The following is a 24,737-nucleotide window of genomic DNA, read 5'->3' on the forward strand; positions in this document are numbered from 1 at the left end:
TCAGAGTGTGAAGCATTCTTCAAATTATACACATATATGTAATAAAGAATCAAAAAGTGGGATCGTGCAGGACATTGAAGCCTTTTTATCTCACTATTCATCTATTAATCTAAACAAGACAGCTGCCCAGATAATTCCTTAATAAATGTGATCTATTTCTTTTCCTTCCCTCCTTCACTTCATTCCTTCAGCCAAACACTAGGCTGTCAGGTAGTAGCTCAAGCTTAACAGGACACCTAGAGCAGAGTCATGGAGCTAAATGAAATCCATAACAGCTAATCCCAAACTCTGAGACTGAATGTAACAGACCTGATCAGTCTTGTTCCCTGTCCAGAATGAAGTAGCATCGGAACCTCTGCGCTCTGAAGTTACCCATACACTTAGATTCAGCACTCTGTGAGCCCTTACTGGACTATGTGTTAAGTGTGGCTTTTGTGGCTGAGTCTACCCCTTCTTTCTGGAGGGGAAAAAAGACACAGATAAACAACTAGAGCTAAATGGAAGCACACAGATATATTCTAAGATGGTAAAGTAGGAAGAAGTAACTGCAGTAGAAAGAATTAAACAAAACATCATGAATTCCAGGTCATTTGGCCTGGGTCTTGAAATAGAAGTTTTCTGGGGGGAGATAAGATCAGGCATGGTAGTAGCATCAAGTTATGCAAACAGAGGCTGTAAAGCAGATCATGTGGGACTGGAAGGGTCCACCAATGTCCACTCACAAGCTCACTGCCTCAGAAATACTTGGGGAGCTGGTTGAAAATTTAGATTCTGTATTTTTCTCAATCTGTAAGTGTGAAGATGGGGCCAGGAATCTGCCGCACAGTCAAGTTTGAGAGTAACCCGATGGGGGTAGGGAATATGATAAAGCAACTTCAACAAGTCCGTTTGTATCGGCTCAAGAAGAGTATTAGAAGTCTAAGGACGTCGAGTTTTATTCTGTAGGTACAGTACAGGTTCTTGATTACACTTGTACATGATATTTTGACCTTAATAAAAATTTTTGGTAAAGTCAGAATACTTCTACTTCGAAATACATGAAGTATTTTTAGAAGATCCTTATCATCAACAGCACTTAAATACCACTTGTGAACCTAGGGATGAAAACTTCTGAGTAAAAGGCTACAGTTACGGGGCCATGCACACATACACAAGCAGGTCGTTTACTACATTAGCAGCAATATTTATAGGACTATCTCCATAGTAATGGCTTTCCATCACCGATATGCAATGATATGGCCACTCCAGAGGTATAGGATGAATTATCTACCTAGATATTTAAGGACCCTGGAGAGTTCTTGTCTCTTCACTAACTTGGGCAAATTAAACCTCTCTGTGCTTCAGTCCCCTGCTAGTGAGAACACAGTAATAATATCTGAGGAATTATCAAATGATCTGGCAAAAATCACAAGAAAAAGTAGGTATAATAACTTCATAATATTAAACTGGGATATGTAAAACCCAATATTATATGGAGAGGCATAATGCAGTTACATGTTTCCAGAGAATAATTTCTCACTCCTGAGTTCTAATAACCCCATTTTCATTCCTTCTTCAAAGTATATATTTTTAAGAAATGTATAAATGGGACCAGAGGCTTCCTGAGACCAGTTGTTCTGCCAGAAGCCCGAGTTCCCGGGGCACCTTGCAGCTGATCCCTCCCTTCCCATGGCCACAAAGAGAAGAGCAGATGCACAGAAGAAAGAATTGAGCAGCTTATCATTGAAAATCTAATTTACAATAAAATAAGAACATGTGCCAACGTAAAGCCTCGGCTGGAGAAGAAACTTTCTCCAAAACCTACTTAACACAAATCTGCACATGTTGAAAATATTCCCAAGTTATCAATCTTCCACTAAGGCTCCCACTGGATGTTGGCTGCCCCCATAACTGTGCCTCTCCCCTGATGCTCAGGTCCCCCCAGGAGAAAAAGTGCCAGTGACTTGCACATTGCTGATTTATTATCATAACCATAAATCATGTGCTGCTAAATACTACTTAAAAGCTATCTCTTCAAATATTTTAAGTTTACATTAGGAAAAATTAAATCTATCTTCTTGACATAATTCAGGGTTTTTTTTTCAAAGACACAAGCAGCCAGGATTCTGCTCTTTGACCCTCTCTATCATTTGACCTGAACAGACTACTGTCATTTAATACTTGATAACTATCAGAGGCCAGAAGAGTCCAAATATTATCCACCTGAAGAATTACATAACGAAATTATAGCCTTGGAATTGGATTTGCTCAGTTCATTCTCATAAAACAATACAAAGTAGTTATTTTTAATTCACATTTTATAACTGAAGAAATTCAGGCCCAAAGAGGTTAAGTAATTTGCTTAAGATGTCATAGTTAATCTTTGGCATTGCCAGAACTATGCTAGATAATGCCTGAAAGGAGGCAATAAAGAGAACAGCAAAAGTCATTCCTCTCAACCTGCTTTATCTAAGTTAACAGCTGATGTCCAGACTGAGTCTACATGGTTTTCTCTCACACGAGATCTGATTTTCCAAGCTACCCAACCCAGGGAGATAACTCCATTCCCCCAGCAGGTGTCGCTGTGGTGTGTGAAAGAGCCTCATACACCTGCCCCAGAAACGATATTCTATATTTCTCAGATTCCACTGCTCGTACGTATAGAGAGCTAGTAGACAGCTGGAACTTTAGATGTTTTTTAATCTAATTCCTCAGTTTACAGATAAAAAAAGGAATAAAAATGTAAGTTGTCCAAGATCGCATATCCATAGGTAGTCAGGATTAGAATATGATTCCCCCGAATTCCCCTTTTGAGGCCGCCCTTTACTTAGCTCTCAGTTCTGCCTCCTCTAATTCTTGTTCTAGCTGGTCACTTGGTGACCAGTTCTAACGTGTCTAGGGTTCCTTTATCTGCAGGAAAGCCTTTTGCAACTCTTTTTCTTTTTTTAAAGAATTGGAAGAAGCATTTTTAACAAAGAAAAAAATTAGGGGCTCCTGGGTGGCTCAGTCAATTAAATCCAGCTCCTGATTTCAGTTCAGGTCATGATCTCATGGTTCGTGAGACTGAGCCCCAAGTTGAGTTTTGCGCTGACAGCAAGAAGCCTGCTTGGGACTCTCTCTTTCTCTCTGTCTGCCCCTCCCTTACACTTGTGCCCACATCCACGCTCTCTCTCTTTCTCTCTCAAAAAATAAACATTTAAAAAATAAAATAGAAAAAATAGCACTGAGACCTTAAGTTCCTTCTCTATTTCCTCAATTAACCTCATATATAGAATATTAAGGAATTCTACAGCTAGAGGATAGTGATCCATCTGACCCAAGTCTTTCTTTTCCTTTTTTTTTTTTTAAACTACTAACTATAGATTTTATTTGGATTAATCAGTTTTTACATGAATGCCCTTCTTCTATCAGGACTCAATTAAGGATTCCACACTGCATTTAGATGGCATGCCTCCTTAGTCTCCACTGGTCTATGATAGGTTCTTAGTCTTTCTCTTCTATGACCTTGACAGTTTTGAAAAGTACTGGTTAGGTATTTTGTAGAATACCCTTCAATTCATCTGCTGTATTTCTTGTGACTAGATATATTTGGGCAAAAATACCACAGAGGTGAAGTTCTGTCTTCCTCACATCATATCAGGGGTATATACTATTAACACAACTTATTATTGGTGATGTTAGCCTTTGTCACCTCCATTAAGATAGTGGCTCCCAGGGTTTTCCACAGTGAAGTTATTAACATTCATTCCCCTTTCCATACTCTACTGTTTGGATGAGCATGACTAAGTCCAGCCCACACTTACATTATTTGGGATATTTCATAAGAAGGATCTTTGACTCCCACCCCCACATTTATTTATTGTTAATTTATATCACTAGTACCTGTGTACACATTTTTATATAATTTGGGTTATACACCCAATTTGAGTCATAATGTAATACCAAATCATTTGTTTCATTGCCCAAATGTTCTTAGGTCTGGCAGTTGGGAGCTCTTTCACATTGTCTACAGTGTCCCTTTGACATCCTTTTTTTTTTTTTTTTTTTTTTTTTTTTTTAAGCACTTCTTGGCTTTCTGGCACTATTAGATGCTCCAGGCTTATCTTCTACTTTCCTTGTCCCAGCTTTAAAAATCAGTTATTTCTAAAAGGAGCTCTGGTTCTTTTCATTATATAATGGTTTTTAGAAGCCAAAATCAAGGTGCTGGATGTGCTTGCTGCTCCTGGTATGTCACTGCTTCTGGACCCTCACAATGGAATGAGCTAGGACATATATGAATGCACAACTGCCATGTACAGACACTTACACAATTATTTATGAATCCATCTTTATCTATATTAAACTAATCAAAAATTTACAGCAATAGCTCTGATTCTAATACAATACTACAGGGTTCTTTCCAGCCTAGTCTCCTTTATTATCTGTAGCTTCTCTAACAGTAGGAAATATGACTCTCACTACAACACCATCCAGTTATTTACCAATATCCTCCTGTTAAGGCCTGAATTGTATTCCTTACCCCCATTCACATGTTGATGTCTTAACCCTCAGTACCTCAGAATGTGACTTTATTTGGAAATATGGTCTTTAAAGAGATGATTAACTTAAATGAGATTATTAGGGTAGACTCTAATCCAATATGATTGGTGTCCTCATAATAAGAGGAAATTCTGACATAGGCACTCACAGAGGAAAGACCATGTGAAGACACAGGGAAAATAGCCAAGGGGAGAGGCATCAAAGAAACCAACCTGCTGACATCTTGATCTCAGACTTATATTCTCCAGAACTGTGAGACAAAAAAAATTTTGTGGTTGTTTAAGCCACCTAGACTGTGGTACTTTGTCACTGACAGCCCCAGTAAACAAACACAGAGACCCTGTATAGAAAGGAAAGTTGACACAACAGAAAGAGAATGTCACTTGTACAACAAGGTCACAACTAACAGGAGTACTAAAGTCTTCTGGCTTCTAGGCCAGAGGATTTTTTTCTAAAAAGGCACATTTCTATCTAACAGTCCCCCCCAGGCCCCCAAGCACCACCCCCCCCCCACTTAGCATTTTTGACCTTTGGTTTTATAAACTTCATTTACTCACCTGAAAATGCATGTGGTATAACTATAGGTACCTTTCCATTGTGAATTTAGAAATGGGGTAAATCAAAATGGCCTCTAAAAAGTAAACTATAAGTCACCTCAGAATCCAGCTATTTAACAGTAGAAGCTGTTCTGGAACTTCTGTATGGCAGAGGTTTATAAGGCACCAGTCTGTTTACTGGGGAGGTGAGGGAGCTTCCAAGGAAGTTTTATTTGCAGCAACTTACACTGTACAGAAAAAAAAAAAATGTAGTGCTTTTGTCTACATTTGATGTACGATTGAAAAATAAAACAGCACTACCCTGTCAAAGAATGTTATTGTTTTCTGTTTGGATTACTTGAAGGAGGGGCTGATACCCTCCTCCCAAGCTCCCTCCCTATTGGCACTGGCATTCCTTCCCAAATTACTTTCTGTACCACAAGCTCCCATCACTAACAGTGGATTCTTGATAGTGTAGCAATTGCAGGAATTTTTAATCTGTACATTTAGGAATAGAGGAAAGATTTAATGTTTGGAATAAAAATAATCACTAAAAAAACAAGTTATTTAAGGGAGAATTAATCCTTCCATTCTTCTTCTCCCTAAAGTAAATAATGTAAAAGGTGAGGTCAGTTATAAACAAAGACACCTTAAAGAGGTAGAAAGGTACACTTGAATGCAAAAAGAATCTATCCTAGATAGGGTGGCAGTGAGGTTGGTCAAAAATGGAAGCATAGGACAAGAGGGTGTAGTGCATTAAACTGTGTCCCCCCGAAAATGATATGTCCAAATCCTAACTCTGGTACCTGTGAATGTAACCTTATTTGGAAATAGAGTCTACATATGTAATCAAGTTATGATGAATCATAGTGGATTAGGGTGGGCCCTGAATCAAGGACTAGTGTCCTTATACAAAGAGGAGAGGATTCACATGGAAGGTAAAAAGTTCTGTTGACTATACAGTCCGAGGTAATGATTTGGCTACAAACCAAGAAATGCCAAAGATTGATGGGAGCCACTGGAATTGAAAAGAAGGAAGAAACGTTTCTTTTCTAGAGACTTCAGAGGGAGCATGGCCTTGATGACACCTTTCATCTTTCTAACTTCCAGAACTAAGAGAACACATTTCTGCCTCCTTTTAGCCACTTAGTTTTCAGTATTTTATAAAACTAGCCCTAGGAAACTGGTATGAGAGTTTTGGAAGTAAATTTCTACTGAGAGAGGAAGTGACTTTTGGCCAGGGCACTGATGCTCCTGGCAAGGTGATCTCTGCAGAGGAAAAATTGCCTCAAGACCCACCCTCCCCTTATCCCAAGCCAAATGATGATCTTTACATTCATCTAGACAACTTTCTCCACCCTGAGACCATGGGCATCACCAAGTTTTTAACGCCTGTCTAAAGGGAATGAATGTGCTAGTTATGCTAACAGAATGTTCTAAGGTACCTAGTTGTGACCTTTATTACAAATTACTAAATCTGTCTGTACATTTTGCTAATATAAATATTCCCTCAAGAGACAGACCTGCTTGTGTGCTAGCTAAGTCAGGTTTGACAGCTTACAAAACTGATTTCTGACATCAGTAAATTCATCTCCCTGAGAAGTCTTTTAGGAAACAACTGCCAGGCTTTCTGACTAAGGCACCATGCTGCCATTTAGCTCCTTTTTTTTTTTTTTTTTTTTTTTTTTAGAACTTCTGTAGAAGTGATTTCACCTCCTTCTGACTCCTTCTAGTACTTTTTCTTTAATTGAGTTTGTTTCATTGTATACATTGATTTATACTTCCTACTTATTTTCAAAGAACCTAAGCTTCATCTCTGTCACTTAACTACTTGTCTTATCTTGAACATAAGATTGAGTCTTTCAGAATCTTAACTCCTCTGTTGATAAAGTGGGTTCAAAAATGACTGCTCTGCCCATATCACTTGGTACTTATGGGGATCAATAAATTACTATATGTGGAAATACTGTTAAAGTAAAAAAAAATAAAGAATGAAATATACTGTAGTATTATTGTTATAATTATTACCATCGTTAACTTGATTTTTCAACCACTCTATTTTTGCAATTTTTTTAATCTCATCACCAAGTAGAACAGTTTAGGCAATATAGCCTCAGCCTCTTTATATGTGTAAATCATGTTCATCCTTCAGGCCCCAACTCAACCTCTGCCATGAAGCCCCCACTACCTCCTCAATCCTCTCCTCACAGGACAGAAGTCCTAAGGTAGGTATTTGGACATGTGTTATTTTTTGCACTCAGCTATTAAGTCCTTAAGGGCAGAATCCAAGTCTTATCTCTCTATAGCCCCACAACATTCAATGCCTCTCACATAGTATTCCCAGATATGTTGACTGACTTAAAGCAATAAACATTTATTATCTCACACAGTTTATGAGAGTCAGGAATCTGAGTATGGTTTATCCCACTATTTGTGGCACATGGTATTTCATGAGGCTGCAGTCAAGATGTCAGTTGGAACGATAGTCATCTAAAGGCTTGACAGGGCTAGAAGATCTGTTTCCAAGCTCACTCACATGGTTGTTGGCAGAAAGTCTCGGTTCCTTGTCATATGGGTCTCTCCATAGGGCAACCCACACATGGAACCTGGAGTCCCCCAGAGAGAGTAATTCCAGGGATTGAAAGAGAGAGAGAGAGAGAGAGAGAGAGAGAGAGAGAGAGAGAGAGAGAGAAAGAGACATCACACTGCTTTTTATAACCTAATCTCTGAGTCACATACTATCATTTCTGCATTATTCTATTCATTAGGCGTGAGTTATAAAGTCCAACCCATACTCAGCAGGAAAAAATTATACAAGAGTGTCAATACCAGGAGGCAGAGATAATTGGGGGTCATCTTGGAGACTGGCTACCAGAATGACTGACTGTCTGAATGAATATGTCATGTTTATCTTTAATTTACTCTCCACTCAGGGCTTTTTTCGCCTTCCGGTTAAAACAGACTTAATTTTACTTTTGCTAAAATATGCTCAGGAATGGGAATGCAAACCAATCAGTAACCTTTATCTGATTCAGAAAACATGACACAATAAAGAAGTCTGAAGCAAAATGAATTATCCAATCATTGTTCATTCTACCCTTACCTCTACTATTATATATATATATATATATATATATATATATATATATATATATACACACATATCTGAATAAACTTTTACCCACAGTTAGCAAAATCTTTTTTAGCAAACTGATAACAATAAAACCAGTAAGTATATGCAAACTGAAATAAGACAGCAATTTGTGTTTATATTTTCTAATTTATATTTTCCATTTCCTATATCAAATCCAGATTCCTCAGTCTTCTCACAGTGAAGAGCCACACTATATTTATTAGGTCCCCTACAACATGCTAGGCACTGTCTTTTTTTGTATGTTTATTTATTTTTGACAGAGAGAGAGACAGACAGAGAGTGAGTGGGGGAGGGGCAAAGAGAGAGGGAGATACAGAATCTGAAGCAGGTTCCGGGCTCTGAGCTGTCAGCCCATATCCTGACGCAAGGCTCGAACTCACGAACCGTGAGATCATGACCTGAGCCAAAGTCAGACTCTTAACCAACTGAGTCACCCAGGTGCCCCTAGGCACTGTCTTGAGGTAGAAGGTGAGGAAGAGGCACAAGGTACCTATTCTTATTCAGTTTATAGGAGGACAGATAATATGTGCAGGACAAGCATTCTCTGGAATCTGATACATCAATTTATCTGACCTCATTCCACCTTTATACTCATTGACTATGAATTCCTTCATGCTTCTCTCCATTTACCCAAAGCTTCTCTACGTTTTTTGAAGACTACTCAAAATGAAAAGTCTTCCACAAAATTTTCAATGAATCCAGGTGCTTTCAATAACCTTCTGCTTCCTTGAATTTCTGTAGCACATTAGCACTTAATTATGAACTATCTTGTTTCTTTTTCAAATGGCTTCAAGTGATTTAGTCATACTGCCCCAACAGATGGCAATTTCTTTGAGGTTCAGGTTCCTCCCCAATACTTAGAAGGTACTCAATAAATGCTTGCCACTTTATGGCTAATAAAGATAAAGTGTTTGCTTCAATGTCCTTGGCCAAAACTCTGTGCATGTGAATCTGGACTAATAAAGACTAGTTTCTGAATTAATATTCTAGGTGCCTAAGGCTGAGCCTAATTTGAATTAAAATTTACATAAATTATTTTAATCAAAATAAATGCACAGTGCCTTAATCTTCTGTACTTAGGATTTATTGGAGAGATTAATAAGTTACTGTTGCTTAGTGTGGAAGCTTATCAATTGGAATGTTAAATATTCCATAGTTTTTCATAACTATACAAAAGAGCAACTGTTATTTGCAGCATTTTAGATAGAATACCAGAAACAGCCTAAAGTCTTGGAAATAATTTTGGGCTTAGAGTCACACAGACCTGGGTAAGACAAATTCTAATATTTGGCAAATTGCAATCACTCTAAACTTCCATTTCCTCGTCCACATGATGAGGATATAACTCTGCTTTCCAGAACTAGTTGTGCCTATACCACTTCTACTCTTTCTGGCATTTTTCTAAAGAATTATTGGAACTATATTGTTTTGCCTGTGGGAAAAACTTATTGCTAATCATCCAACATGCCAAAACAAACAGCGATAAAAAGAAGTCACTGAATATTTTCAAAAAATTCATTATCACAAAGGTCCCACGGATGGTCCCATCTGACAGTGCACTCAGGAAATGGTGGAAAACTTAGACCAGTGGTTTCCTCAGATTTCAGTGGATCATGAAACAGCCTTGGGTCAAAGACCCCTAAAAAACAGAAAAGGTAAGAAAAAAGTATGGCCAAAGGCAACTGAGGAGTCATGAAAATAAAAGCACTGTTTTCCGGATTTTGTTTGTGTACCATTTTTCCTTGAGTGCAATAATTCATTGGTATTCTGGATTGACAGACTTCACTTGAACAGTCACATGTTTCAACACTGGATGTCTGTGTCCCATCCATAATGCCTATAGACTCATGATTTCTAAAGACATTTAGATTCTAGTTGTCAGTGCCAATTCCCATGAAATACTTTAGTAACAATAGTTGACTTTGAGTTTTATAATTATTTTTGTTTTGTTTTGTTTTATTCTGCTTGTTAACAATCCATACTATCAAGAAATAGTCTTAGGATACATAATTAACTTGTGTGTATATACATTACCTAAATTGATTTGCAAAAATATCCACATACTTTAAAAGTATTTATCCAGTATCCTAAGAGAAATTCAAGCTGTCTCCATATTGCTTGAGCATATTGGACTACATTGAAGTCTTTTTAGAATAAATATTTACAATAGATTTGGGAAGTAGATTAATTTACAGAGTAAAAATTGCTGAGCTGAAGGTCAGGAAACATAGGTCTTAATCTGAATTACTTATAGCATGTGTCTAAGAAAAGCAAAAGAAGAAGGTGGCCACGCTAATGAGTAGAACCACCACAGGAAAGAATCTTGGAAGAATATTATACAGAGGGGCACGATGATCTATGTTCTGAGTATGACAAGAATGGCATTGAGTCAGATTCCACAGATTAGCTCAAACTTTCATGTTCTCAGTGGGAAATTATAGAGAAAGACTTGAGCATTGGCAAAAATATGATTAAGGAAAGTTCTCACTAAGGAAGATTAGTGCTAGGACCTCAGCCCTGAACAGTGGTTGATTTATCTTCAATCCTCCTAATTCTACCTCAGAGAGACTTATGGCATTCTTAGAATTATGTGCAAAGGAGATCATGGATCATGCTGAACTTATTTGTTCTACTGAAGAAACTCTGATACAGTTGACAGGAAATAGGAAAGGCTGCCCCGTGATGATAACTTGCTTATCTAATGGGGCTCTAGATCTTATGGATTCTGATAGGCTTCTCCTCTGGGATCTTAATTAGGTGTTTTTGGGTTTGGGACACTGTTCTTGGAAATGTGGGCTGACAAAGTAGAGGAACATTAACTCCATCCTCAACAATGGTTTGAAAAAACCCACCCTCCTGTGTGTTTCTCCTTTACGACTCACAAAGAACATTTCACTTCTGACACTTCTGGTCACCAACATATGGAGGTTTTTCCCACACAAACAATTCTCTGTGATGCTAACTAGGTCTCCTACATTTTAATCAAATCCTGACACTATTTACGTGAACAGAACATCAGATTTCACAGATTAAGGGCTCAGTCCCACAAGACTATACCCACCAATCTCCACCTTCAGACCTCAATCTTAAATTCAGTTTTTTATCTGTGCTCCTGACTTACTGGCTATAAATTAGAGGTTTCCATGACCCCCTCCTCAGGTTTGATTAATTTTCTGGAGTAGCTCACAGAACTCAAGAAAGGTTTATTTCTTAGATTACCAGTTTATTATAAAAGGATATAGCTCAGGAACAGCCAGATGGAAGAGATACATAGGGCAAGTTATGTAGAAAGGGAGTGTAGAGCTTCCATACTCCAGTCACTCTCCCAGCACCTCTACATGTCCACCAACTCTAGATGCTCTCTGAACACCATACTTTTTGGATTATTTTTTTTTATGGCAGCTTCATCATTTAGTCATGGTCAATCATTAACTCCAATTCTAGCTCCTCTCCTCTTTCTGGAGAATGAGGGAGGTGGGTGGAGATGAATATTCCAAGCTTCGAATCATGGCTTGGCCTTTCTGGTGACTGACCCCCATCCAGGACCCAAGAGTTGCTTCATTAGAACAAAAGATATTCCTATATCTCAGGAAATGCCAAGGGATTTAGGAACCCCATGTAAGGAATTGAGGCAAAGAATAAATATTAGAACAAAAGATCCTTCTACTATTTCATCACTTAGAAAATTACAAGGGTTTTAGGAGGTCTCTGCCACAAGCCAGGGAAAGATACATATACATTTTCTATGATCTCACAACGTCTCACTTGGACTATCCAAACACTGTCAGCTACTACATTATTTCCTTAATAAGAAAAGGGAGTTTATTAGTATACCAAAATAGGAAAATCTTTCTTTCTTCTTTCTTTCTTTCTTTCTTTTCTTTCTTTCTTTCTTTCTTTCTTTCTTTCTTTCTTTCTTTCTTTCTTTCTTTCTTTCTTTCTTTCTTTCTATGAGAGAGAGAGAGAGAGAGAGAGAGAGAGAGAGAGAGAGAGAGAGAAGGGGAGAAGGGCAGAGGAAGAGAGAGAGAATCATAAGCAGGTCCCATGCTAAGCATGGAGCCCAACACAGGGCTTGATCTCATGACCCTGGGATTATGACCTGAGCCAAAATCAAAAGTCAGATGCTCAACCGACTGAGCCATCAAGCCCATCCTAGGAAACTCTTTTTAAAGCTCAGACTTGATGTGTTATGAATAGTTGTACAGAGTTAGACCAGTATAAAAGGAATTCTGGTAGGTATGTAACAAAGCCCCTATTAAGTTTCAGCCCAAGTAACCATGATGAGATGTAGTCAGTCGGAGGATAAACCTAACAGGAATGAGTGCAGCCTGACTATTAGGAAGGAAGGAAATGAAGAGATTAGCACCCAATACCATTTTTAGAAAGAAATGAAAGAGAAGCCTCAGGAGTAAAATTCCTAAGATTTGAGGAGTAGCTAAGCTGAATGATATTGGTGGCACTGAGTACAAAGTCATCCTGGGTGGGGGCACAGTGGCCTGGCCTGTGTCCCTGAGGATTCAGGCAAGATTTTCTCCAGTGTTGATGCTGGTATAGACACTTTTAGTTGGCCATTGAGAAGTAGGCTTGGAATGTATCTGCTTCCATTATAGCAGCTTTCTAATATGAGTCACTTTGTGCTATTACTAGCTATCCATGTGCACCTCTTATTTTGTTCCCCTAACAAGAAGGGCTTTATAAGTGTGACTGCAGGAACATTTTCCAATTTAACTTGGAATTCCTTCCACCTGATCCAGTCATGATTTGAAAATAGTGCCTGAAAAAGAAATTTTTAAGAAATGAAGGGCAGAGAAGGAAGAGAGGAAGGTGAGATAATGGGGGAAGCAAACACTATTATTCCAATAGTGCCCTGACTTCTCTTTCAAACTTGACTAAAGATTCTCTCAGAAGGAAAGTTTCTTTTGAGTCTGTTCCTATTTCCAACTTACATCATCTAATATGTGCAGTATTAATTGTTACCCTAAGGGTCTATCCATTTAGTCAACAAATATTTATTGCTGTTATTTTGTGTTCTACACGCATTTCTACATACTGGTCATAATTAATAAGCACAAGAGTTAAGGTCCCTGTTCTCTTGAAGATTACATTCTAATGGAAGAAGACATCAGTCAATCAATCAAGAAAAAAAAAAAAAAAGATCTGCAGAAATTTAACTAAGGGCGTATGATAGAAGGTGACCTGGGATCAGAGAAGACCTCTCTCCGAGGATATAGGAGATGGGCATTCCAGAAAAGGCAGTGCTAAAGCCTTAAGGCAAGAACAGCTTTTTTAAATTTTTTTTTCTTTTTTTAATTTATTTTTGAGACAGAGAGAGACAGATCATGAACGGGGGAGGGGCAGAGAGAGAGGGAGACACAGAATCGGAAGCAGGCTCCAGGCTCCGAGCCATCAGCCCAGAGCCCGATGCGGGGCTCGAACTCACGGACCGCGAGATCGTGACCCGAGCTGAAGTCGGAGGCTTAACCGACTGAGCCACCCAGGCGCCCCAAGGCAAGAACAGCTTTGAGGTGTTCAAAAAAGGACATCCAAAACAGGCCAATATGGCTGGAGAGAAGTCAAGAATGTAGACAGTGGAACAAGATGCACCAGCAGAGTAAGATGGAATGGTTTACAAGGAGCTTTAAAAGATCATTTGAGGCATTTGGATTTTATTCCAAGCTTACAACAGGAAAAGGCACAATAAATTATGTTTTTAACAATTAATGTGAGCTGACTGTAAGGGAAAGATAAAGTCAAAGACATCAATTACAGGATCATTTCAGTAGATGAGGGGAGAGACGCTCGTGGCATGGAGGTGGTGGAGGTAGAGCAAAGGTGGGAAGCAGTGGAGGACATGTGTTCAATGTCATGCTTCTAGGACTTGGCAATGGTTGGGACGGGGAGATGTAGAAAAAAGAGGATGAGGGAGAGCTCTAATGATTTGTTTGTTTGCTTACTTGCTTGTTTGATTGTAGCCAGTTGTACATAGTGGTTTCTGTTTACAGATATGAGCAAGAGTCAGGAAGATTAAATCTGAGAGGGAAAATTAAGGGCTTTCCATTTGGTTAACTTAAAGCCCATTGACAGATGCTACTGAGTCAGCTGATATCAATATAACAAAAAGTGTGTTTCAGAATTAGAGAGAAAATCTATTTAGAGGAGCTAAAGGGGATTTTAAAAAAGAAAAAAAAAACATTTTAGACTGTGAGCTCACCCACTGCCACCCATACCACACTGTATTGACACCAATCTTTAAAAACATTATAATAAACCAAATTTAATGGGTCAGGGGACAATGATGAATTGTAAATATTTCCTGGAGGCCAGAGAAGTCCTGGTATTTATCCTGAGAGAAGGAGATTTAAAAAAAGAAAGAAAAATAGTTTACACATGGAATACATAGTAGGCTAGTACCTTAAAGCTACCTGCATATTTCATGATTTAATTCTTAGAAGACATAGGTATGTGCCATTCCACTGTATCAGAACATATAGAACATAGTAAGTCTTAAGTGAACTAGACTAAGTGTTAAAACCTGTCTTCAGAACTTGAACAAAATTGCATTTACATAGCACAAAAACAAAAAGAAACGGGAGCACAAATCCGCTTCATAGTGCTCTGACGAATAGGTTAATGATAAATGATAGCTGGTAGTAACATTAGCTGTGAGTTTTAGGAAAACGGATTTAAAATTTTTGAAATAGGAGTGCCTGGGTGGCTCAGGTCATGATCTCATGGTTCGTGTGTTGGAGCCCACAGAGCCTGCTTTGGGTCCTCTGTTTCCCTCTCTCTCTGCCCCTCCTACACATTCTCTCTCTCTCTCAAAAATAAACTAAAAATTTTTTTTAAATTTTTTTAAAAAAATTTAAAATTTTTGAAATATTCGCCTTGCACAAAAACATAATAAATTCATTTAGATTATGATTTGTGTCATTAGTAGTTAAAGCAGATAAGCCACGTGCACACTTGAATGTCTTTTTCAAAGTTCTTGATCTTAAATATATGTATGTTTTTCTGAATAGTTTAAGTGCTTTGGATTCTTTGTAAACAGAAAGATCTGCTTAGACTGCCTCATGTCTTCACCCATGGCTTCAACTAGCACCAGCCAGATGGATGAGTTTGCCCAGTCACTACAAGGGACAGTTGGAACACCCGTCTTGACTGATGTTAGGCAAAATGTCAGAGACTTTTCAATCTGATCTTGGCAAGACATGATGGAAACTTTCCAAATCCAAAGATTGTAGAGAGCTATACAATCACTACATAAAGGGACTGATATGTTGCATACTGAATTCAGGCAATGATTACATATAATTGTATCATTACCTAAAGTGAGATTAATGGAAGCAACTATTCAGAAAAAACAAGAAAGAAATTAGCTTTGAAGTAGCATAATGAAAGACTTTAAATGTAGAAAGAATTCAGTCACATTTTAAAATTACTGGTTGTGATTCCATCAAACTCACTAACCCCAAATCTTATTCACTGCTTCAATGCATGTGCTTTATTTCATTTGGCCACACAATGATTAAAAAAGGTCAGATATCTGTGGAATATAACCTCACAGAAAGCTAATAAACTACACTGTCCAAGATGTTTGTTTTTAATAAATGGGAAGAGGGAGTTAGAAGAACACTATTAACAAAGCAAATAAATGAAATGCTTGTTTTGTTTTGAGCACCATCAAAATCAACACATCAGTGGCATAATCTCTTTTAGAAGCAAAGCAACATGGTAGAGATGAGGACCATAATGTTTCATCTCAAGTTGGAGGTTAGAGATTTCTAACATCTAAAGTAAGCTGACAGCCCAATTTTATTCAAATGAATTCATATAATCTATAAACAAGATTTCCATTAGTTTTTTTTTTTTTCCCATTAGGGGTTGCATGGATGTTCCAGCTGTAAATATATACAAGACAAAGGCTTTTGTGAGTTCCTGACTCAGAGTAAGGAGATGTTCTGAACCACGGGTTCTGCAAAGCGATGGTACTGGGATTCTAAACCAGGGGAGTCTTGACATCCCTTCTTGTTTCTCCCCTTCTTGTTACAGACATTTTTTTTGAGACTCTCAAAAGGGTGCTCCTAGAGGGTTATGCACAAGCTCAGCAATCTGACATCAGAAAGAATGAAATCTTGCCATTTGCAACGATGTGGATGGAGCTAGAATGTAATTTGCTAAGAGAAATAAGTCAATCAGAGAAAGAAAAATACATGATTTCACTTATATGTGGAACTTAAGAAACAAAAGAGATGAACATATGGGGAGGGGGCAAAGAGAAGAGAGGGAAACAAAACATAAGAGACTCTGAATGATAGAGAACAAACTGAGGGTTGATGAAGGGAGTTGGGTGGAGGATGGGCTAGATGGGTAATGGGTACTAAGGAGGGCACTTGGTATGATGAGCACTGGGTGTTTTACGTAAGTGATGAATCACTGACTTCTACTTCTGAAACCAATATTGCACTGCATATTAACTAGTTAAATTTTAAATTAAAAAAAGAGAGACCTGGGAATGAATCCAAACACTTAGCTCTATACATAAACTTAAATTTGGACAAGGACCATGGTTTAGAAATTGTTGCAATATAGACATTTTATCAGTTGAGCTCAATCAATATGTCAATTAATATTAAGTCATATGCATATACTATCTAAATTGCAATATTCATAATTTATATGGTGGGTTTCTTTGTATCACCTTTGTGTTCACTCTGGAAACTCAAAACAATAAACAGCTGTATATCTGTTAGTCTAAAAAAACCAATATTTATAGCATTATAGTATTTATAGTGAATAACTGCTTACCCCTTGATGGTATAGCACTTTGCACATTTTAAGCCTTTCTTATGTATCTATTCTTTATAAAAGCTTAAGAGCTAGAACAACCAAGCATCATTACCTCCTTTTATAGAGAAGGTATAAAACAGGAAAGTAGCTCAAGGTGAATCAGTTAAAGACTTAAAATCATTTCTTCCTACTCCTAGCTCAGAACTCTTTTCAAAGACAGCACTGTCCCTTAGAATGACATGGAATTAAGAACCAACTCCCGTGATGAAATTTGTCCACATTCAGCCATATCCCTTACACCTAGATGGTCTGAACCACTATCACCTCCTTCCAGGCAACTGCAAAATTTCTCTTACAGTCCTCTGCTTCTATCCTTTCCTATTCTCATCATTTCTGTAGCCTACTGCAAGGTTGATCCTTCTAGAATGCTATTCTGATCACGTCACCTCTCTACTTAAAACCGTTCATGCCATTTGCAACTACGTGGATAGAACTAGAGGGTATTATGCTAAGTGAAATTAGTCAGTCAGAAAAAGACAAATATCATATGACTTCACTCAGATGAGGACTTTAAGACACAGAACAGATGAACATAAGGGAAGGGAAGCAAAAATAATATAAAAAACAGGGAGGGGGACAAAACATAAGAGACTCTTAAGTATGGAGAAGAAACAGAGGGCTCCTGGAAGGGTTGTGGGAGGGGGGATGGGCTAAATGGGTAAGGGGCATTAAGGACTCTACTCCTGAAATCATTGTTGCACTATATGCTAACTAATTTGGATGTAAATTTAAAAAAAATAAAAAAAAACAACAACATCAGGACAGTCAGGAATTCCCTAAGAGAGGGCATTTTTGGAAAAGGCATAGTGGTGGGGTTTAAAATGGGTAGTGCTGTGGAAAGTTTCTGTTTGGTTCATTTATCATAGCTAAAGAAACTCTTCGGGGGAATTTCTCTCCCATGCCAGTGACAGAGTCTTCAGAACTTTCCCCAGTTAAGGGAAATTTCTTTCATTCCTGTAGCCAGTAGAGGTCTTGTGACAGCTACTATACAGTGTGACAACTCAGAGATAGAAGCCATTATGCTTTCCTCAGATATGAATTTATAAACAAAGAAATGCAGCCACCTTCCAGAAGATCACAAATATTATTAAAAGCACATTTCTCCTCATTTCCCCAAGTGACAGTATTCATTGTTATCAGAAAAACAGAGTGAACAAATGTACATCTTTCCATTTCTACACTATGAAGCTCACTATCTTAACACTGTTATAGAAAAGGAATTCTAACCCAAATTTAGCATGTTTTCTATTCACAAAAAATTGACGAGTTGTACAAAGCACTGTCATTGTAAAGATTATTTGACCCCATAATTATAGGGATGAATGTTGGAGTGCAATGTTTTTTTATTAATGTTGATTCTGATAGGTTTACAGACTTTGCCATAACTGTTCTGGAAAATAATATGTAGTTGCTTGTGGGGAAATTATAACAAATGAAAAGCATTCCAAATTCTGGATTTTGTCAAAAGATATATATTGTCACAATCATCTTCCAAAATGTAGAAAGCTATATGTGGACTCAGAAGACCTAAATTCAAATTCTGGTTCTGCCACAAAATTGTCACACAATACTGGAAGTCACCTGACTTCTCTAAGTCTCTGTTTCCTCCCGTCTAAAATGAGATGATCTTAAATGAGGGGTTAGCATAACAAGGTTCTGTTTTTCCCCACTGTAGCTCCTGAGTCTGATGGAGTGAGTGGTCTGTGCTTATTATTTAATAAATATTTATTACCTGAAAACAAAACAAACAAACAAAAAAATTCGATGACTTAGCACTTGTTCTTAGAAAGACTAAAATCCTTAATATAGACTACTTTCTTTAGATCCTCTATCCCAATGCCAACTTATTATTCCAGCTGATCTTTACAAACTAGTAACTCTTCTCCTGGCCCCCCAATGCAACTCTCTGCCCCCCTCACCTGCTTAATTTTCTTCATAATATTTCCTATCCAACAGATTCTCTATTTATGAGTTTGGTTGTTAGTTAGGTCTTCTTGGGGATTCATCAGTTTTATTCACTTCTTTATCCCCAGAATAGCACTTCATAGCAGATGCTTGGTGTTAATTGAAAAAAATAAAATAAATGCATAAATTCTGTCTTAGTTCATTTGGGCTGCTATAACAAAATACCAAAGATTGGTGGCTTATAAACAACAGAAATTTACTTCCTATAGTTCTGGAGGCTGGAAATGCAAGATCAGATTGCTGACATGTTTGAGTTCTGGTGAAGAACCTCTTCCAGGTTGTTAGACTGCTGACTTCTTGCTGTGGTGGAAGGGGCTAGGGAGCTCTGTACTCTCTTTTATTAAGAGCACTAACCCCACTCATGAGGGCTTCAGCCTCATGACATGAGCATCTCTCAAGGACCTCTACCTCTACCTTCTCCTAATATGACCATGTTGAGCATTAGGACTTCAACATATGAATTTGGGGAGGGGGGGCACAAACATTCAGACTGAAGCAATTCCTGCAATGTCCTGCATGATCCAGCTCCTGCTTACCTTCCAGCCTCTACTCCCACAGCATACCCTCTTGCCCGTGGTTCTCTAAAACTCATTACCCTTCTTCATGTTCCTTGAATTAACACTTGTTTCTCTGGAAAGATGATATGTTTCATCATAGTCAGACTTGTTGCTCTGCTCACTCTTGTGTCACCAGTAACTGGTCTACAGAGTGAATGTCACTTTGATATGATGTCCCTATTTATTTATATCTAAATAGGTAAGTGTTTTATTGAATTAAAAGCCATTCAATGTTTCACATCGACTGGTTCATATTTGGAAGTGCCTTGGTGAGTAAACTGGGTAGCTAGTCGATAAACTGCCACAAATGGAACCCCATTAGCAAATTGCCCTCTCTATTTGTGCAGTTAGTAATGGCAAGTTTGGTATGGCTTTCACAAAATTAAGTGCTTTTAGTGCAAATTAAGTTACCAGATTCTCAAAGCTCCTATTATAAACGATATTGAAAACATTTATTAACTCCCTAGATTTAAGTGAGATATATCTAGGCATGAAATATTTAAAGTATATAATTACAGTGTTTTCTTAGAAGAGAAAGGATGCTATTTACAAATTGTGAGGGGTTGAACTTTTCATGTTTTAAGCTACAAAAAAGAGGCACTTAACCCTACATTTTTGTCATGGAGGGAACATTCTCACATTGTTCCTCATATTGTCCACCACTCACATTGCTGAACAAGCAGACTGAAAAGACAACTCAATTCTAATTCAACCCAGTAGGGCATTCACTGTGGACCCACCTGACAGACCCTGAACTAAGTCAAAGTTAGCACCAACTCCTCAATATTTAACATATGCTGACAAAGGAAAAATTGAAAAGGCTCCTTGACTTAAAGAGGCAAAAACAGAGAGAAAGAGAGAGAGAGAGGGCACAAAAGAGAGGCAAACCAAGAAAGAGACTCTTAACTGTAAAGAAATTGATGGTCACCAGAGGCAAAATGGGTGGGGGTATGGTTAAATAGGTGTTGGGGGTTAAGGAGTGTACTTGTGATGAGCACTGGGTGATATATGGAATTGTTGAATCACTAAATTGTACACCTGAAACTAATATTACACAATATGTTAACTAACTGGAATTTAAATAAAAGCTTTAAAAACACAAAGAGGCAAGAAAGCATGATTTCTCATAAGTAAGTGAATAACAATTTTTCTACTTCTGAAAAATTTTACCTAATGAAAAATTTTCCTATTGAGAGCTTGAATTCTGAAAATTGTGTGTGTGTGTGTGGAGAGAGAGAGAGAGAGAGAGAGAGAGAGAGAGAGGGTTCTCAGGATTCAGATAGTAAAGACTAATGGCAAAAAGAGTAGGAAGTAATGAAAAGAAAATAGCTTTAGGGTCAAACTGACCTGGAGTTGACATTCAGTTCTCTTATTTGTTTACTGTGAGCTTAGGAAATACCGTTTAACTTGTCTAGACTTCAGAGTCCTTCTATGTACAATGGGGTTAACAAAATATCTAAATCACATGGTGGCTGGGGATATGTTCCAAAACCCCCAGTGAATGCCTGAAACTATGGATAGTACTGAACCCATATATACTATGTTTTTTCCTATACATGCATACTCTGATAAAGTTTAATTTATATACTAGGCATAGTAAGAGATTAGTAATAAAAATAAAACAGAACATTTATAGCAATACACTTTGATAAAAGTTATGTGAATGTGGTCTCTCAAAACATCTTGCTGTATTGTACTTGGCCTTCTTCCTGTGATGATGTGAGATGATAAAATGGCTACACCATGGCATGGAATGAGGTGAACGATGTAGGCACTGTGACAGTGTCAGACCACGGATAAGCTTCTCATGTATTGTCAGGATGATCTGCTTCCAGACCATGGTTGACTGCAGGTAACTGAAATCAGGGAAAATGAAAGTGTGGATAATGGGGGACTACTGTATAGACTGAGGGAATAATCTGAGGTCTGACATAAAGTGAGTACTTAGCAAATGTTAATCCTCACTCCCATCCCCACCCCCAACAGTAATTTATTAATGGACTCTGGGGGGATTACTGTAGATACTGTAGTTGGGACAATGAAGAACTGACCAGTATTTTTTTTTTATCTGTATTTGAAGTATCTGTAGAATTCATCTAAAAGTGTTCTCCTTCATGTTTTATATACTAGGCAAAAGGCTAAAGCTATGGAATATATTTGGTAGATTTAGCTTTACAAAAGAATATATAGAGTACACTTAAGAAAAGTTGTGTAGTAACAATAGTTTTTTTCTTTTTTCTTTTAGGAATATCAAAGACTGGGAATATGAGCTTGGCCACTCAAACCATTAAATCAGGGAAGGCAGCTACCTAAATGACATGATTTGTGAGTCTGCCTACTCATTCATTCAACATTCATTATGTTCTACTATATGCAAGGCACTGTGATATTCCATGGGGATAATGTAAGGAAACAGCTATGTCCCTTTCCTTTATGGAGAAAGGTAATAATCTCCATTAAAGTATTAAATAATACTGTTCAATATATAACTAAAACCTGAGATAAGCCCACTCAAGAAAGGGAGGAAGAGGCTGAGAGAGTACATGATGAATGAATCCCATGTGGATAAAGAAATCGAGGAAGGCATCCCTATGTAATAGTGTTTTGTATTGATGGATGAGTGTCCTAAGAAAGCCGAGAAAGGTCACTTGCCTTTTTCTCTCTGGGAAACCTCTCATCTTTCAAGACACAGTTCCTTGAAGCCTCTTGACTGCCCAAAGCCTAGCTGATTGCTGCTGCTTCTGTTCTCCCCAAAATCTCCTTATGCCCTGCTTTGAAGTTTCCCACAATGTGATTATCTGTGTATATCTCTCCCCACATGTATGCAGAGGCCAGGATGCTGTCTCATTTTCTGTAATATTAGTGTTCAGCTCATAAGCACACAGTGGGCACCCAGGAACCCAAGAATGAACTGACCCTAGGGGCACCTGGGTGGCTCAGTCAGTTAAGCATCTAATTCTTGATTTCGGCTCAGGTCATTATCTCATGGTCATGGGATTGAGTCTTGAGTCGGGCTCCTGTGTTGAGTGTGGAGCCTGTTTAAGATTCTCTCCTCTTGGGGCGCCTGGGTGGCGCAGTCGGTTAAGCGTCCGACTTCAGCCAGGTCACGATCTCGCGGTCCGTGAGTTTGAGCCCCGCGTCAGGCTCTGGGCTGATGGCTCGGAGCCTGGAGCCTGTTTCCGATTCTGTGTCTCCCTCTCTCTCTGCCCCTCCCCCGTTCATGCTCTGTCTCTCTCTGTCCCAAAAATAAATAAAAAAACGTTGAAAAAAAAAATTTAAAAAAAAAAAAAAAAAAAAAAAAAAGATTCTCTCCTCTCCTTCTGCCCCTCCCCTGTTCTTTCTCTCTCTCTGTCTCTCTCTTTCTCTGTCTCTCTCAAATAAAAACAAAATGAACTGACCCATCCCTGACTCTTACTTGATGCCTAATAACCCATGGGTTCCATGTAACCCATTTGTTTTAATTGAGAATTAAGGTTTTAGAAGAGGAGTTTTTATTTTTCTTTTAGACAGTGGGGGAATTCTGAGCAATTTTCCCCAATTGTATGACTTTATACCCTAGCTACAGTTTTGTTTATACAAGATATAAGGACTTTCTTAAAATTCTATCAGAATGGAAGACATTGGAAACTAGCAAGTCAATTCAAGTACCCAGTGACAGAACTTTAATAACCTAGAGGGAACCAAAGGGAACAGGAATGTGGACAAGAAAGTTGTGACTCAGTAAGCTTACCATATAGTCTTAGAGAAATAACCAAGCAAGACTTATGGATTCTTCACAGCAGTGATTAAAGTGAAACTGCCAGGAAGTTTCATAAGGCTAAGTGGTACTTTGTCATGCAATAATAATTCTGTCTGGTTCAGCAAAAATGCAAGGAAACGCAGAAAACTTCCGTCCTGTGGTGGTTTCTGCATTTCTGCTAGATCAGAGATATACACTATGAGCCCTGCTTCTCTCATAGTATTCTGTTACCTAGCAACCAACATGTCTAGGCATTGCAAGCATGGGGGTTCAATGAATATACACCCTCACTCTCCTTTAACAATAGATAGGAGGAAATGCAGCGGAGAAAAACAGCTACACATCATCATCAACAACAACAAAAAGATAACTTTTAAAAGTTTCCTTGAGAATGAGGACATTATCAAAAATGTAATGCTTATTTGCATGTCATTTAAATATCTTCCTCAGTGCTTCCTTGTTTACGGAGTCTATTTTAATATCTAAAACTCAAAACAAAAAATGTAAAATTAGTAAAATTAAGATAATTATAATGATAAATTCCTTCATATAGCATTCAATAAATGGTCTGTGTGTGTGGGAGTGTGTGTTTGGAGTGGATTTCCTTTGATTTTATTTCCATAAATGACATTCATTTAAGACAAATTGTTATGGCTTGTGGGAAAAATAATATTTCAAAGCTTTATTCCTTGTAGACTGTCAAACTCTTCAGCTGACCTTATACTCCTGGGTTGGTATGGCTGTTTCAATTAAAAAATTGAGAAAGATGAGAGGACGTAATAAAGCAGGTAACCACAAAAGCTCAAGTATGGAAGTAAGGTTGTTCAAGTAGGAAATGGAGAGGAATAAGGGACTCCAACACCAGCTGGCAGATTTAACAATGGGATCATTGATGAAAGAATGGGCCAAAGGATAGGGGGAATAAAAGAAGAGGAAAGAAATAAAGTGTGAGAGCCATGGGGTGGAAGCAGAAGGAAGGGATAATGAAGGCAGCAAGCAAAATTGGTTTCCTAGTGAAAAGGTTAATTAAATCTTTCGTGGCATGGAATTCTTAAAGAACTACTTTTTTGACTATGTGTGTATATATTCATGTGTGTTCTTTGTAAACACACAGAGATGATAATGATTCCTTCCTAACATCCTTTCACACTTATTCTTGAGCACATCTTTTTAAAGGACAATATATTTTTAAAGCTTCTTACATGTTGAATGGAAAGAAATTTAACATTACTGACCTGCAAATACATTTTAGGAGCCAGAGGGGTTTTTGTTTTGTTTTGTTTTGTTTGTTTTTCCCTTTTCACTGTTTGCTTTATTTTCTCCAAAATTTAAACCTGATAATGAAAAAGCGAACCATATGCCTCTATTAAAATTAATGGCAAAATGAATGAACTCTTATAAACAATAGAAGAGACAAAACC

The 24,737-nt window shown here is 37.9% G+C and overlaps 1 protein-coding gene across 4 annotated transcripts in view; it reads right to left on the minus strand.

Annotated features, from left to right (window-relative positions):
- The window catches only part of DCC (DCC netrin 1 receptor), a 1,139,939-nt gene that overhangs the window by 787,033 nt on the left and 328,169 nt on the right, over window positions 1-24,737 (minus strand). The window lies entirely within an intron of this gene.

The sequence above is a fragment of the Neofelis nebulosa genome, chromosome 11, assembly GCF_028018385.1.
Source record: "Neofelis nebulosa isolate mNeoNeb1 chromosome 11, mNeoNeb1.pri, whole genome shotgun sequence".
Lineage (NCBI taxonomy): Eukaryota > Metazoa > Chordata > Mammalia > Carnivora > Felidae > Neofelis > Neofelis nebulosa.